The sequence below is a fragment of the Scyliorhinus torazame genome, chromosome 4, assembly GCF_047496885.1.
Source record: "Scyliorhinus torazame isolate Kashiwa2021f chromosome 4, sScyTor2.1, whole genome shotgun sequence".
In the NCBI taxonomy this organism is placed as follows: domain Eukaryota; kingdom Metazoa; phylum Chordata; class Chondrichthyes; order Carcharhiniformes; family Scyliorhinidae; genus Scyliorhinus; species Scyliorhinus torazame.
The window spans coordinates 97289862-97304059 of NC_092710.1; the positions used below are offsets into that span (position 1 = coordinate 97289862).

A 14198-nucleotide genomic window follows, 5' to 3' on the forward strand; every position below is an offset into this window, starting at 1 on the left:
GGAGATCATGGGAGCATAGGCTGGGACTTGAAAACAAGAACTAGAATTTCAAAATTGAGACATGTCCAGACTGGAAGCCAATGTCATTGAGCACAGGGACGCTGGGTGAAAGAGTCTTGGTGCGGGTTAGGTTATGGACCGCCAACCTTTGGATAACCTCAGTTTGCAGAGGGTCAAACGTGGGAGGCCAAACAAGGGATTGCTGGAATAGTCAAATCTAGAGGCAAGAAAATCATGGACGATGGTTTTAGCAGCAGATGGGCAGGGTGAAGTCAGATGAAGGTGGAAATAGGCAGCTTTAGTGATGCCGTGTAGATGTGATTGAATGCTCAAGTCAAGGTCATGTCTGACACCAAGATTGCAAACAGTCTGGTTCAGCTTCAGAGAGCTGCCTACGAGAGGGATGAAGTCCCCGGTTAAGAAACGGAGCTTGTGACGGGTTCCAAATGCAAACGTTTGCGTCTTCCTAATGTTTCGTCGGAGGAAATTTCAGCTTATCAGAGTCAAATTTGATAAATGGATGCAGAAGGCTAGATAAAATTCAACGCCGATGAGTGTGCGTTGCTGCACACAGGGAAGGAACTGAGCACCGCGCTAACCCAGCGCCCAGCACTGAGTGGCTAAGGATGAAATTTCAGAGATCTAGGAACATAATTAAACTTGCGCTTCACATAGCCAATCACTGGGGAACAGCAATCGACAAAACAAATTGGATGCTGTGTGGTGTTGCTACATGATTGGAGAATAGCTTTGAGACTGCGATGGTGCAGCAGTACAGTATTTAAACTGACAGGGAAATATTCAAGCCCCAAAGGTGATATAAAGATGAACATTTAAGGTTGATCACTGGTGTCAGAAAATTGAATTATGCGAACGATTTGTTAAAACAAAGGGCTCTTCAACACTCTTGAACGCTGCACTAGAAAGAAATAATCAATGTGCAAGTAAAATATTAAGATAGCAAAGTTACTAAGTATGTTACAAAGGTAGGTTGAGAAAATGCATAATATATTATTTTTTCTTATTAGTTTTTCCATTTTTATAAATAATGCAACAAATGCTGAAAACGGGTACATTACTGTACAATAGTTTCAGCATACATGAATAGAGAAAAAAACAGAACACTAACACATTTGGTTCAACTTAATCATTACATTCGGTGCCTCCATTTATCCAAGGAAAGATGGTGAACGGATAAACTAGAGAATGAGGGAGAAGGGGATAAAGCCATGAAAACAAGGTAAACATGGTGCACACCTTCACGTGTAGCGAATGCTCACAAAGCCAATGAAAATATAGGATAAGATTTTTGTGCCACGTTCGGGTACGTACCAAAGCACCACCCCCCCCAACTCCAGTTATAACAGAGGCACCGATAACACGTCATAATGGGCAATTCAATGGGAACAAAATCAGAGTCTGGTTTCGGGTGCGTTTAGCGGGCTGTTTCTCGGCAGCGCCAAGAAAGACCCTGCTGTTCAACGGCACTTTGCCGGGTTTTTTGGGCCTTGCCGAGGAATTCTCCATCGAGGCCGTAATTACATCATTTCTAAATTTTTGCAGATATCAGGGAGCCATTTCTAAAGGCCCCCCCCCCCCCACCTCAGCGACTCCACCGTGACCTCCTGACCTCCCCACTTCACCCAACTTACGTCTTCCGGTGTCCTCCAGCCTCCCCTTCACCCCACGTCTTATAGGTAAGACACCCCCGGGCCCAACCCTGACATGGGCAACCTGGCACCCAGGCACCTTGACACTCCCAGTCTGGCATACGGACAGTGTCAGGGTGTCAGTGCCAAGGTGACTGGGTGCCAAGTGCCAAAATGCCACCCTGCCCATGGCCGACCACCCATGGGTTTCCAATGGCCCCCCTCAGATGCCATTATGACTGATGTATGCTTGTGTGGACCAGTACGAAATGCCGTCCTGGCGCGGCATCCCAGGTGCCGCCGGTGAATCCCAGGCCCCTGGAGAATCAGGCAAGCGCATATGTAAATAAGCCTGATGGCTCATTTAAAAATGTATATCTGGATATTGCCCAGCGAGGGCGAGATCCAGATCGCGGCACCTCGCCAGATTCCATTTAATCTCACAAGACGTTTTGAGAGTCGCGAATCTCGAGAGCGGCCCCTCGCGAGTTTCAATGGCCGCGTCGCGTCACCAAGTTGGACGCGTCAAGGCTGGTAAATCGCGCCCAATGTCCTTTTCTCAGATTTGAAACCTGTCTGTACCTTTGCAGGAGTCAGTCAACGATTCTTTAAATAAGGAAAAGAAATGCAGAAAAAATTTGCAAAGACATTACTTCTAAGAGGATATTTTACATATAATCACAAGACGCAAGAAACCCGCCAAAATCCAGTACAGTACTGAATGATCATTATCCCACATCTTTATACAGAGAAGACCAAATATTCATACAGTTGGTTCAGATTGTAATAGTTGTGGTCAGTGTCTCCCTTCACAAAGACAATGGGCTGGATCCTCCGGTCCCCCAGCTATGTGTTTCTCAGTGAAGGGCCGCTTGCTGGCGGTGTGATTCTCTGTTCAATGGGATTTCCCATTGAAGCCACCGGGAAACCCACGGGTGGGGGTGAGCTGCCGACAGGAACAGCAGAGAATTCCGGCCAACGATAGAATAAATAGATACCACAAAGAGCAGTGGATCTGAGGATAGAAGGATCCCAGGATAAAGCCATGAGCACATGGCCTGATGGTGTACGCCCCTCTCCTTAGGACAAAAAAGAAAAAGCTGCACATCTGAAACCTAACTCAGCCTCCCAAGACATTAAGGACACAATTTCCCAAACCACAGAGAACAGCAGGATACCATTAGTACAAGGCGCAGCTTGGCAGTGTAAACTCTTGTTTACAGAGGTGAGCAAACAAAGGATAATTGAACCATGCCAAGACTCGCTACACAACAAAAGCAAGGATTACAGTACATATGTTATAACAAAGCAAGGTAAATACTGAACAACCCTAATGTCGTACTAACCATACAGCATGATTTTCACCATGTCGCATGATAACAGTGATGTGTTGGGTAGGCTGGGTCGAGGTGAACTGCACTTGATGCAGTGTAGCGAGAGACAGACCTCCAACACTTGATAAAATGCAACACGATTTTATTCAACATCCAAGCTATTATACATGTTCAACTGTGGGTCGACACTATGCTGACTTGACTGGAGACCTCACACTAGCCTGACCAGACTAACTTAGCTACCACATGGTGTAGGCACTGGCTAGCTCACAAGCTCTGACTGTCTCAGAGGCTGGGTCCCGAGAGCCCGGGAAAACTGGTGCCCACTGGCTTTATAGTGGTCGTGTCCTATCTGGTGATTGGCTGCTCTGTTCTGTGTGCTTACTGGTCATCCTGTGTGTCAATCACTACCTGTCTGCACTCCATTGTATACATAGATGTATATTATGACAAACAGGCGACAAACGCCTTTGTGCTCATTTTGTAAAGCCTTGTCAGGCTAAAAGGCAATAGCACAAAATCAGTGACATAATCACAACTGGACAAAGTTCAAGATTATTGATGAACTGCAGGATAATATCACCATCCTCAGAGCTTAGAAAGGCCAACTCTATGATAGGATCGTCGAGCAACATCCAGGATCCATCCGGAGTTTCACAGAAGCCCCTGCACCTCTGCCATGTCATTGTCCCAAAGCCCCGGTAGTGAGAAACCTAGCGGGAGGTGACGACCTGCCATGTTTGGCCGCCTCCAACCCTTCTCGCTGAACATCGAGGGTACAGACATACACAGACCAGTGGCCGCACTCTTCTACCGACCTCAAGCCTCGAAGACCAGATACGATGTGCTCCATTGAACTTGAAACGCCCAACCTTCAAATTGAGATTGGAAAAGCATGGCAGGCAGTTCTTGTCATGATATTCAAATAAACATATCATGGTGCAAACACACATACACACTGATGGACAGATCAACGGACCAATCAACACACACGCAACATCACAGCCAACCACCAGTGAGAGCACACACACTATAAAACGGGGAACACCACAGTTCCCGCTCATTTCAGCAGGAGACAGCTCAGGACACAGAGCTCACAGCGTGCCACTCAGACATACACCATGTGCTGAGTGCCTCTCTAAGATAGTGTTAGGGCTGGGTTCACAGGTTAAAGGGTAAAGTACGAGCCACAGTCATAAGTTTACAGATGTTGTTATCAAGAGTAATAAAACAGAGTTGTACCATCTACAACCGTTTTGGTTTGTCTGTATAGCGGAACACCCAACATGACATAGTACCAGGGTTGGAACCCAGCAACTGTGAGACCTACCTACACATCTTCAGGGATCCGGCATCCTGCGCCATGGACACCATCAGCCCGCCGCAGCCGCTCTAAATCGCTGGAAACCTCGGCGTCAACTGGAAGCTGTTTAAACAGCACTTCCAGTTCTTCCGAGAAGCCACAGCAACAGAGAGTGCTTCGGACACCAGGAAAATCGCTCTCCTCCTCTCCACGGCAGGGCAACACGCAATCCGCATCTACAACTCTCTAGTGGTCGCGGAAGGTGAGGACAAGACGAAGTACAAGACAGTCCTTCTTAAACTTGAGCAACACTTCAGCGTCGAGGTGAATGAGAGCTTTGAGAGGTACCTCTTCCGGCAGCGCCTGCAGGCTAAGGATGAGCCTTTTCAATCTTTCCTGACGCGCCTCCGTATCCTCGCGCAGTCCTGCGGCTACGAGGCCACCTCCGATTCCATGATTCGGGACCAGATAGTTTTTGGGGTACCCTCGGGCACCCTACGCCAGCAGCTCCTCAAAATCAAGAGCCTCACCCTAGCCGCCGCCATTGAAGCCTGCGTCCTCCATGAAAACGCGACCAATTCCAGGCGGCCGAATGGCACGGCAGGGGTCCTACGAGGCCGAGCTGGTCCAGTCGATCGAGTTCCTCCCGGCCCGCGGCCCGGACGAGGGCGGCCATTTCACGCGCTTTCCGTGGCCTCCCGCGCTTGTACGTACCAAAAGAGACGTTGACGCAGAGGGACGTGACGCGCAGGCATGCTCTACGCAGGACCGAACTGCGCATGCACGGTGGCACAACGAACGCCATGATGTCACGACGTGCGGCAACTGTGGATCCACACATTTAAAGCAGCAATGTCCAGCAAAGAATCGACAATGCCTCCGCTGTGGCAAGATGGGCCACTACGCTGCCTGCTGTTGAGCAGCTCAACCTGCCAACGCTCCCCAATTCCGCCAGCCTCGCAGGGATGTGCGGGCCATTCAGCCTCCATACACCGAGTCATACCCTGACGACGTACAGACCGGTGATACCAACGACCGGGAAGCCTTCCGCGTTGCGGTCATTGATAGAAACCGGATGTCCACAAGTAGGACCCACCAGCCGATGACAGTGAACACCGTTAACCCGGGTGATGAATGCTGTGCCACCCTAACGGTCAACCGATCACCAATCACATTCCGTTTAGACACTGATGCCTCCACCAACCTTATAGCATGGTCAGCCTTCTACGCCTTGAAGGTCAGACCACCAATTCGGCCATCCCGCTGTCAGATGGTCGATTACAACGGAAATGTTATCCCGGCCATGGGACCCTGCCAGCTCGAGGTTACACACAATGCATTGACAGCCACACTGTCTTTTGAGATAGTTGGATCATCGAAGGACTCCCTGCTAGGCGCACAGGCGTGCAAGTTTCTCCACCTCGTTCAGCGGGTACACACTCTGTCTCCAGAAGGCACGTCCGACTTCCCGGATGCAGACTTTAGGGCACAGCTCCACTCGCTCCTCGCCCACAACCAGGAGGTTTTCGAGGGCATGGGCACACTGCCCTACACTTACAGAATACGGCTCAAAATGGACGCCACCCCGCTCATTCACGCACCTCGTAGAGTCCCAGCACCACTCAAAGACTGCCTCAAACAGCAGCTGCAGGATCTGCAGGACCAAGGAGTGCTTTCCCGGGTCACGGAGCCCACGCCATGGGTCAGCTCCATGGTGTGTGTAAAAAAGCCCTCTGGCGAACTCCGGATCTGCATCGACCCGAAAGACCTGAACAACAACATCATGAGGGAACACTGCCCCATACCCAAACGGGAAGAGATCACAAGCGAAATGGCCCGGGCTAAAATTTTTACAAAGCTTGATGCCTCAAAGGGTTTTTGGCAGATTCAACTGGATCAGTCCAGCAGGAAGCTGTGCACCTTCAACACTCCCTTTGGCAGGTACTGCTACAATAGAATGCCGTTTGGCATCATCTCGGCATCCGAGGTGTTTCATAGAATCATGGAACAGATGATGGTGGGCATCGAAGGGGTGCGCGTCTATGTTGACGACGTCATCATCTGGTCCACCACATCACAGGAGCACATCAGTCGTCTCCAGCGCGTCTTTGCTCGGATACGAGAACACGGCCTGCGCCTCAACCGAGCCAAGTGTTCTTTTGGCCAAACTGAGCTAAAGTTTCTGGGGGACCACATATCCCGGTCAGGAGTGCGTCCGGATGCAGACAAGGTGAGCGCCATTACAGCCATGCCGCAGCCAGCAGACAAGAAGGCAGTGCTACGCTTTCTCAGGTTGGTCAACTTCCTGGGGAAGTTCATTGCCAACCTTGCCTCCCACACAACGGCTCTTCGCCACCTAGTCAAGAAGACTACGGAGTTCCAGTGGCTGCCCGCACACCAGAAGGAATGGGAAGAGCTCAAGATAAGCTCACCACAGCCCCGGTATTGCCATTCTTCGACACTTCTCGAGATACGAAGATCTCGACTGATGCCAGCCAGTCCGGCATTGGGGCGGTACTCCTGCAACGGGACGACACTGCATCATGGGCCCCGGTCACCTATGCCTCGCGGGCCATGACCCCCGCAGAACAGCGCTATGCGCAGATTGAGAAGGAATGCCTGGGTTTGTTAACCGGCATAGATAAGTTCCACGACTACGTGTATGGTCTCCCTCAGTTCACCGTGGAAACCGACCATCGCCCCCTGGTCGGCATCATACTGAATGAGATGACCCCTCGGGTCCAGCGCATTCTGCTCAAGCTCCGGAGGTACTACTTCCAACTGGTCTACACCCCGGGGAAGGACCTCACCATCGCGGATGCCCTGTCCAGAACAGTGAGCACATCGCCCGAATCGGGGGGGGGGTTTCGTATGTCAGGTCGAAGCGCATGTGGCCTTCACATCAGCCAGTCTGCCAGCTAATGATGCAAATCTGGCCCGTATTCACCGTGAGACTGCGGCTGACCCCCTTCTACAACGTGTGATGCGCCACATGACGGGAGGGTGGCTCAAAGGACAGTGCCCAATGTCCAGGTTCGATTCCGGCTTGGGTCACTGTCTGTGCGGAGTCTGCACATCCTCCCCGTGTCTGCGTGGGTTTTCTCCGGGTGCTCCGGTTTCCTGCCACAGACAAAGATGTGCAGGTTAGGTGGATTGGCCATGCTAAATTGCCCTTAGTGTCCAAAATTGCCCTTAGTGTTGGGTGGGGTTACTGGGTTATGGGGATAGGGTGGAGGTGTTGACCTTGGGTAGTGTGCTCTTTCCAAGAGCCGGTGCAGACTCGATGGGCCGAATGGCCTCCTTCTGCACTGTAAATTCTATGATACACTCCCCCCCACCCTATAGCGTAATTCAGCACCGCCACCCCTGGATTTTCTGGGTCCCTCCAGAACAGGGGTGACCACACCTCCAGAGACCTTGTAAATAAAGAGACCCCCACCCCCAGAGACACTACCCGGGAGAGTTTCCTTACTTAGAAGGTCTCTGGTGGGGGTGTGGGATGGGCTGGTATTGCAATGTGTATGGGGGGGGGGCGGGGAGGATGACCCTCGGATGGACTTTGAGAGCAACTCCCTTAAAGAGTTACCCTCTTTGCCCATGGTGAGGTCCGGACAATCACGCAGGCCCGAAGAATACAGTGCCCGGCCCACTAAGTGGATGCAAATCGATCATTCGACCCTGAATCCAGCGGGGTCATTCGGGCTTCGACCCTGAGTCCAGCGTGGAGCAGGGAGGGGGGGAGTCACCGATTCCATTTTTGTCAGTATGCTGGATTCTCTGCCTCATCGGGACCTCTGCTACCACTACCGACACGCGACGGGGAGAATTTCACTCAATAACTATAATTGAACAGAGATAGAGGGCGAGATTCCCCAATCTGAGTTCGCCCCCCGCCACTGCTGCCAGGGAGAACAAAGGGTTTGGCCCTCAGCCATAACTCCATTCGCCACAGTTGGGTCGTAGACTCCCGTGGGCGTGAATGGACCGGGAATTCTGGCCAATATCAAAGAATTTGGAATTTAGTGGGAAGCCAGAATTTAAAACATTTCGGTTTTGGTTTTAGATTGAAGGTAGTGAAGAAAAATCAGGCAGCAAGATCGAATGGCAGATTTCCATGCAGACATATCCAAACATCTTCTCCATCTAGCCTCACTGGAGGCAGACAGCTTCAACCACTGTACAGTGAATAGATAGGGTGCAGTGCTGACTACATTCCCCTCACTTCCTGTGAGGACTGCCAATGTTGAAGAGCAACTCAGGAAGGGAGTGATACGGTAAGCGATTTTTAGAGCAGGCTCCATCACCGAAGGATAAAGAAATGAGTGACCTGAGGAGAGGTTTTGTCACAAGCCATATTGAAGAGGTTTTGCTTTCAATTTTTCTTTAAAGATCTTTTTGAAATTTTCTGCATTAACAAAAAACCTTGCTTTCAGTTGATGTTGCAACCATTTAATCGTCTTTACTGCATTGTGTAAGCTTTTAAAAAATACTTTGCTGTCAAGGGCTGGGCCTTCGGGTGCAATGTGCCCTCTTGATGGCTCTGGTTTGAAGAGAAAGGGAAAGACAAGGGGCGGGATTCTCCATTGCCCGACTCCAAAATTGAAGTTGCCGATCGGGTGGAGAATCGAATCCGATGCCGGAATCGGGGCCGGCGGCAGTTTGACGCCGGTTTGATGCCGGTTTGCGATTCTCCGCCCCCTCCAAACCGGCATCATCGTGACGCGCACCACGCGCAGTCGCAATGCCATTGGCACCTCTTCTGAAAATGTTCTCACCTGTGCAGCTAAACCCTTTAAACAGTCTGTCAGCGTGCGAAGTTCAAAGATCTGTGGGAGAAGGTAAAAATAATCCTTTAATCTGGTGGAAACCTTTGAAGTGGTTTTCTCACAGTCAATGTCATTGCCCTTTAATTTGGAGATTGCCCTTTAAGGTATTGAAGGCTGTTTGTATGCCTGGAAGGCTAAAAGCTTTGAACTCCATTGTTTACATTCAATTTCATGCACCATTGCCTCCTAGAAGCTTTCTGTGGGGGCGGAACACTGAGTAACACTGCTGCCTCACAGCACCAGGGACCTGATTTTGATAGCAACATGTAGGGTTGCGGGGATAGGGCAAGGGAGTGGCCTAGTTAGAGTGCTCTCTCAGAGGGTTGGTGCAGTTTTGATGGGCCTCCTCCTGCACTGTAAGGATTCTATGAATGGATTCTATGAAACAGAGTACTCAGTCCAAGTGGCCCATGACACAGACGGTGCTCCACATGAGCCTCCTTCAACCTTGCTTCATCTCACCCTATCAGCATGTAATGCATTTGTACTATTCACTTCAACTGGTTCTTAAGATGATCATCTTCATGTCTAATTTGTCCATTAATTGCCAATTTAACTTGCTGGCTAAAGTTGGAACTAGAAATTAAAAGTGCAAGTACATTTTTAATTATAATATATATGTTCCTGAAATGCTAATCTGCCACTCCAGGTCAGGAAGAGGAGAGTTCAAACAATGTTTCTGCCCCTCTCTCCAGAGGCTGCCTGGAAAAGATGCTAACATCACTGGAAATTGGTCATGAATATTTACAGAGGAAGATTAGCCCTAGCTAATTACGCCACTGGGGTGTTAAAGAATGGTTTATAATAGTAAATATGGTGATTAAAGCAATCCAGCCTTCAACAATGTCTTCAAAACATTTCTTCCAATAATCAATCATCTGCAAGAATTTTACTTTTTAGTAGTTTCTACATCAGCGTGGTTACGGAGACCAGCTGAGGGACTGGATTTTCCTGTTCACTCCTGACCCTGCCTTGACCCCGGACCAGTTTTCTGAGTTAGGGAATAATTAGCCATTCATGTGTGTGGATTTCCCGACTGCATTCCCAACGACAAACTGGAGTTTCAAGGAATGCAAGGTTGCATCTCAGATAACACCACACAAAGAGGCAGGAAGTATTGCTCAAACAGCCAGTGGGCCTGAAACTGGAGGGAACATTGATGGAAAGCCTCAATTGAACTGTGAACTCTGGTGAGGAAAGCAGTCAGGTGGTGAAGGAAAACCAAATGATAGTCTCAACTGGGGCAGAGCACAGATAGTCCGGTCAAGGTAACAGGCGATGGGAAGGCCGATGGCCAATTTTGTCCCTTAACCCCACTGGAAGAGGATCATGACTGATCTACATCCAAACTCCATTCACCCACCCCAATTCCCTTACCTTTCATGCCCTTGCCTAACAAAAATATATTTATTTCAGGCTGGATAGTGGCAGTTGTTGTGCTCCATCTTTCTCAGTGAGTGCTTAAATATTTAGATGGGGAGAGCAACATGGCTGACCTTCCATGGGTTTACCACAGTTACCCTTTCCAAATATGGTGCTAGGCTTAGATTGCTTCGCTAAACCTGAATTATTGTTTACAGATATGAACACTGAGGGTTTGAAACACTCTCTTGGTTTCCAAACAATCCATTCAAGTCAGGAAATAACTTTTTGGATGGTTTCAGAATATTGGCAGTGACACCATTAGTCTGGAATGTGTAATTTTGTTCTTTTGAGACAATGCGGCAGATTTTGAAACCACAGATCGAGAATCAGGTGACCCATGACAACCACCTTTTGAAGCCCATTATTGCCCATTTTAAGAAACGTCATCTCCGGATGATTCTGCACTGAGAGCAATTTATATTTTTACTAGGCATGAAATTAGGCAGGTTATTCCATTAGCATTTAAAGATGGGGTGAGTATGTGTTGATAGTCCTGCTTCCAAGTGGGTCACTGCTGCTGGGAGGAAGGGATATTTTGCTGAGCATTTAGGGACATTTGACAGAGAGGGAGCGAGAGAAAGAGAAGTCTCAATGGAAGGATTCAGTACATATACTGGGCTAAAAGCCCTGACATTTGAAAGCATCCATAGAAGTTCCTTTGTCTGAATTGTCAGACCACTTCAATATAACGAGAAGCTTTATAACATAGTGATGTAGACAGTATGATGGGAGGTAGCACAGACACACACCGTCAGGGTCACCCCACACACACAGCATCTGGAAACATGGCTGAAAACAGATCAATGTTCCCAAGGATTTTGGCAAGCTATGAGATGTCAGGAATAGCCAATGTACATCCTGAAGGAATATTCAAAGCATATCTCTCCTCCATCCACACCTAGCATCCTGTCATGGTAATAGGTGATAATGAGGAGCAAACAAACATTTTACTCATGAGGTCTAAAGCAAAATACTTGGGTGAAATTTATTGTTGTGCCATCAAAGTACTTAACATACACAAGGGTCAATCAAGCCCTTGTACTCTCCATTCAAACACATTGGTGGGAATTGACAGAAACAAGTACCTGGTGCCCTCGAGCAATAATACAACACAAGGTCACCATCCACACAAACTACAAAGACAATTTGTTTCCAAAACTGGGAATCAACAATCTTTCTTCACAAGGACAATCCCACAGTGGAACAAGCTGCCAAAAGAAACAGTCACAGTTCCATCAATAGAAATCTTCAAGATTCATTCCAGATAATTTCATTATCAGAACTATCATGTCAGCAGGTCATGTCCAGTTAACTAGCGCTGCCATATGAATGTTGGCAGAATACGGATTTTAGTCTGTGATACCGACATGACTAATGCAGAAGGAGAAGGAGACTGGAATTGCAGAGGTTGAAGGAAAGCAACCAGGCACAGAATCATCATTAGAAAGTCAGAGAAAGCAGATGAAAGGAGAGGAAATGGTTTCCACCTTGCTCCGGCAGCCTTGGATATCATTCTCCTCCTGGTGGCACAGTGGTTAGCTTTGCTGCCCCACAGCGCCAGGAATTTGGGTTCAATTCCAGCCTCGGGTGACTGTCTGTGTGGAGTTTGTATGTTCTCCTCTTGTCTGCATGGGTTTCCTCCGGGTACTCTGGTTTTCTCCCACAGTCCAAAGATGTGCAGGTTAGATGGATTGACAATGCTAAATTTCCCCTTAGTATCCAAAAATATGCAGGTTAGGTGGGGTTACAGGGAAAAGGCGGGCAATTGGGCCTAGATGGGGTGCTCGTTCGAAGGGTCAGTGCAGACAGTGCTGAATGGCCTCCCTCTGCACTGTAGGGATTCTATGATTCTATGGTCACAGCTTATAAATGCTGATGTGGGTTATTTGAAGCTGGTAGTGAAGGAGATTTATGGGGAGATATTAACCTCACCCACCCATCTTCTTTCAGATGTGGCATAGTGAATGGTACAGTTGCCTGTCGTGTCATCCAGAGGAAAATATTTAAAGCAATGTTAGGGGATGGACTTATGAACATACGAAATAGGAGGCGTAGGCCACTCGACCCCTTGAGCCTGCTCTGTTATTCAATAAGATCATGGTTGATCCGATTGTAACCTCAACCCCGCATTCCTGCCCACCTCTAATGCCTTTCATCCCCTTATTAATCAAGAATCTATCTACTTCTGCCTTAAAAATATTCAAAGATTCTGCTTCCACTGCCTTTTGTGAAAAAGCGTTCTGAAGACTCAATACTCTCTGAGAGAAAGAATTTCTCCATATTTCTGTTTTAAATGGGCCCTTCCTTATTTCTAAACAATTGGCTCCTAATTTTAGATTCTCCCATAAGAGGAAACATCCTCTCCACATCCACTCTGTCAATACCCCTCAGGATCTTACATGTTTCAATCAAGTCGCCTCTTATTCTTCTAAAATCCATCGGCCTCGCCTGTCCAATATTTCCTCAGGCAACCCAACGAATTCCAGTATCAATCTAGTAAACCTTCTCTGAACTGCTTTTAACACAACTACATCCTTAAGTAAGGAGACCAATACCAATAGGAATCGGTTGGGGCAGAATATGGCCTTATGTTCCTTCATTTGCTGCTACTAAACGACACTATCTTTAATTTAGAAATATGTCTCAAATGTTTTCACAAGGGCAATTATCAGACTAAATTTAACATCAAGCCACAGAAGGAGATTTTGGTCAATGAGGTGGGCTTTAAGGAGTATCTTAAAAGAGGAGGAAGAGGTAGTGTCACAGAGAGGGAATTCTAGGGAGGAATTCTAGGGGAAAAGTTTCGAGGAGATGTGCGAGGGAAGCCTTTTTACACAGAATGTAGTGGGTTCCTGGAATTCGCTGCCGGAGGAGGTGGTGGAAATAGGTGCAATAGTGACGTTTAAGGAGCGTCTTGAGAAATACATGAATAGGATGGGAATAGAGGGATACGGATCCCGGAAGTGTAGAAGGTTTTAGGTTAGACGGGCAGCATGGTCAGCGCAGATTTGGAGGGCTGAAGGACCTCTTCTTGTGCTGCACTTTCCTTTGTTCTTTGTTCTTAATTCCCAATCTTAGGGCCTAGGTCGTGTGCAGAAAGTGTGTAGGGCTGAAAATGAAGGATGCCTTAAAAATGAGTGGATTAAGCCAGGAAAGTACAAAGCAAAATGTACGATAACACTCTATTGTGTTGAGCAATAGCTGTCTTTATTCTACTTTCAGGCAACCTTTGTGTGGATGAGGTTGGCTCATTAACTGTTCAAAGATTCTCTGGTGCAGAAGTCCACGGCAATTTTCCAAATCTCCTGCATTCACATTCCCAGAAGGTTTACACCATATCACTGGGGGTCCTTTGCCCGACCTTCCACTGGGTTCTGACAATGAACCCCTCCAGTGGGAATCTTACCTCTTGGTCTCATAATTTCCATCTTCAGTGTCCCTATTTAAAAAGGACACAAATGCCGGCGCACACGGCCCTCGCGAATCAGTTATGTACAGGTCCATATGTTCATGCTGCGCTGCTATTCCTGGCTACATGTCTCTATCTTACTTTTGATTCTCTCTCTCTCACCTGAACTCCATTGACACAATATTGAAAAGTGCTGAAATAAAATCAGAAACGGCTGAGAGGATGTGGGGGGGAGGGGGGTGGGGTGGGTGC

The 14198-nt window shown here is 48.1% G+C and overlaps 1 protein-coding gene across 11 annotated transcripts in view; it reads left to right on the forward strand.

Annotated features, from left to right (window-relative positions):
* Positions 1 to 14198, forward strand: part of adgrb3 (adhesion G protein-coupled receptor B3) — a 1156404-nt gene that overhangs the window by 193692 nt on the left and 948514 nt on the right. The gene's annotated exons all lie outside the window — the stretch shown is intronic.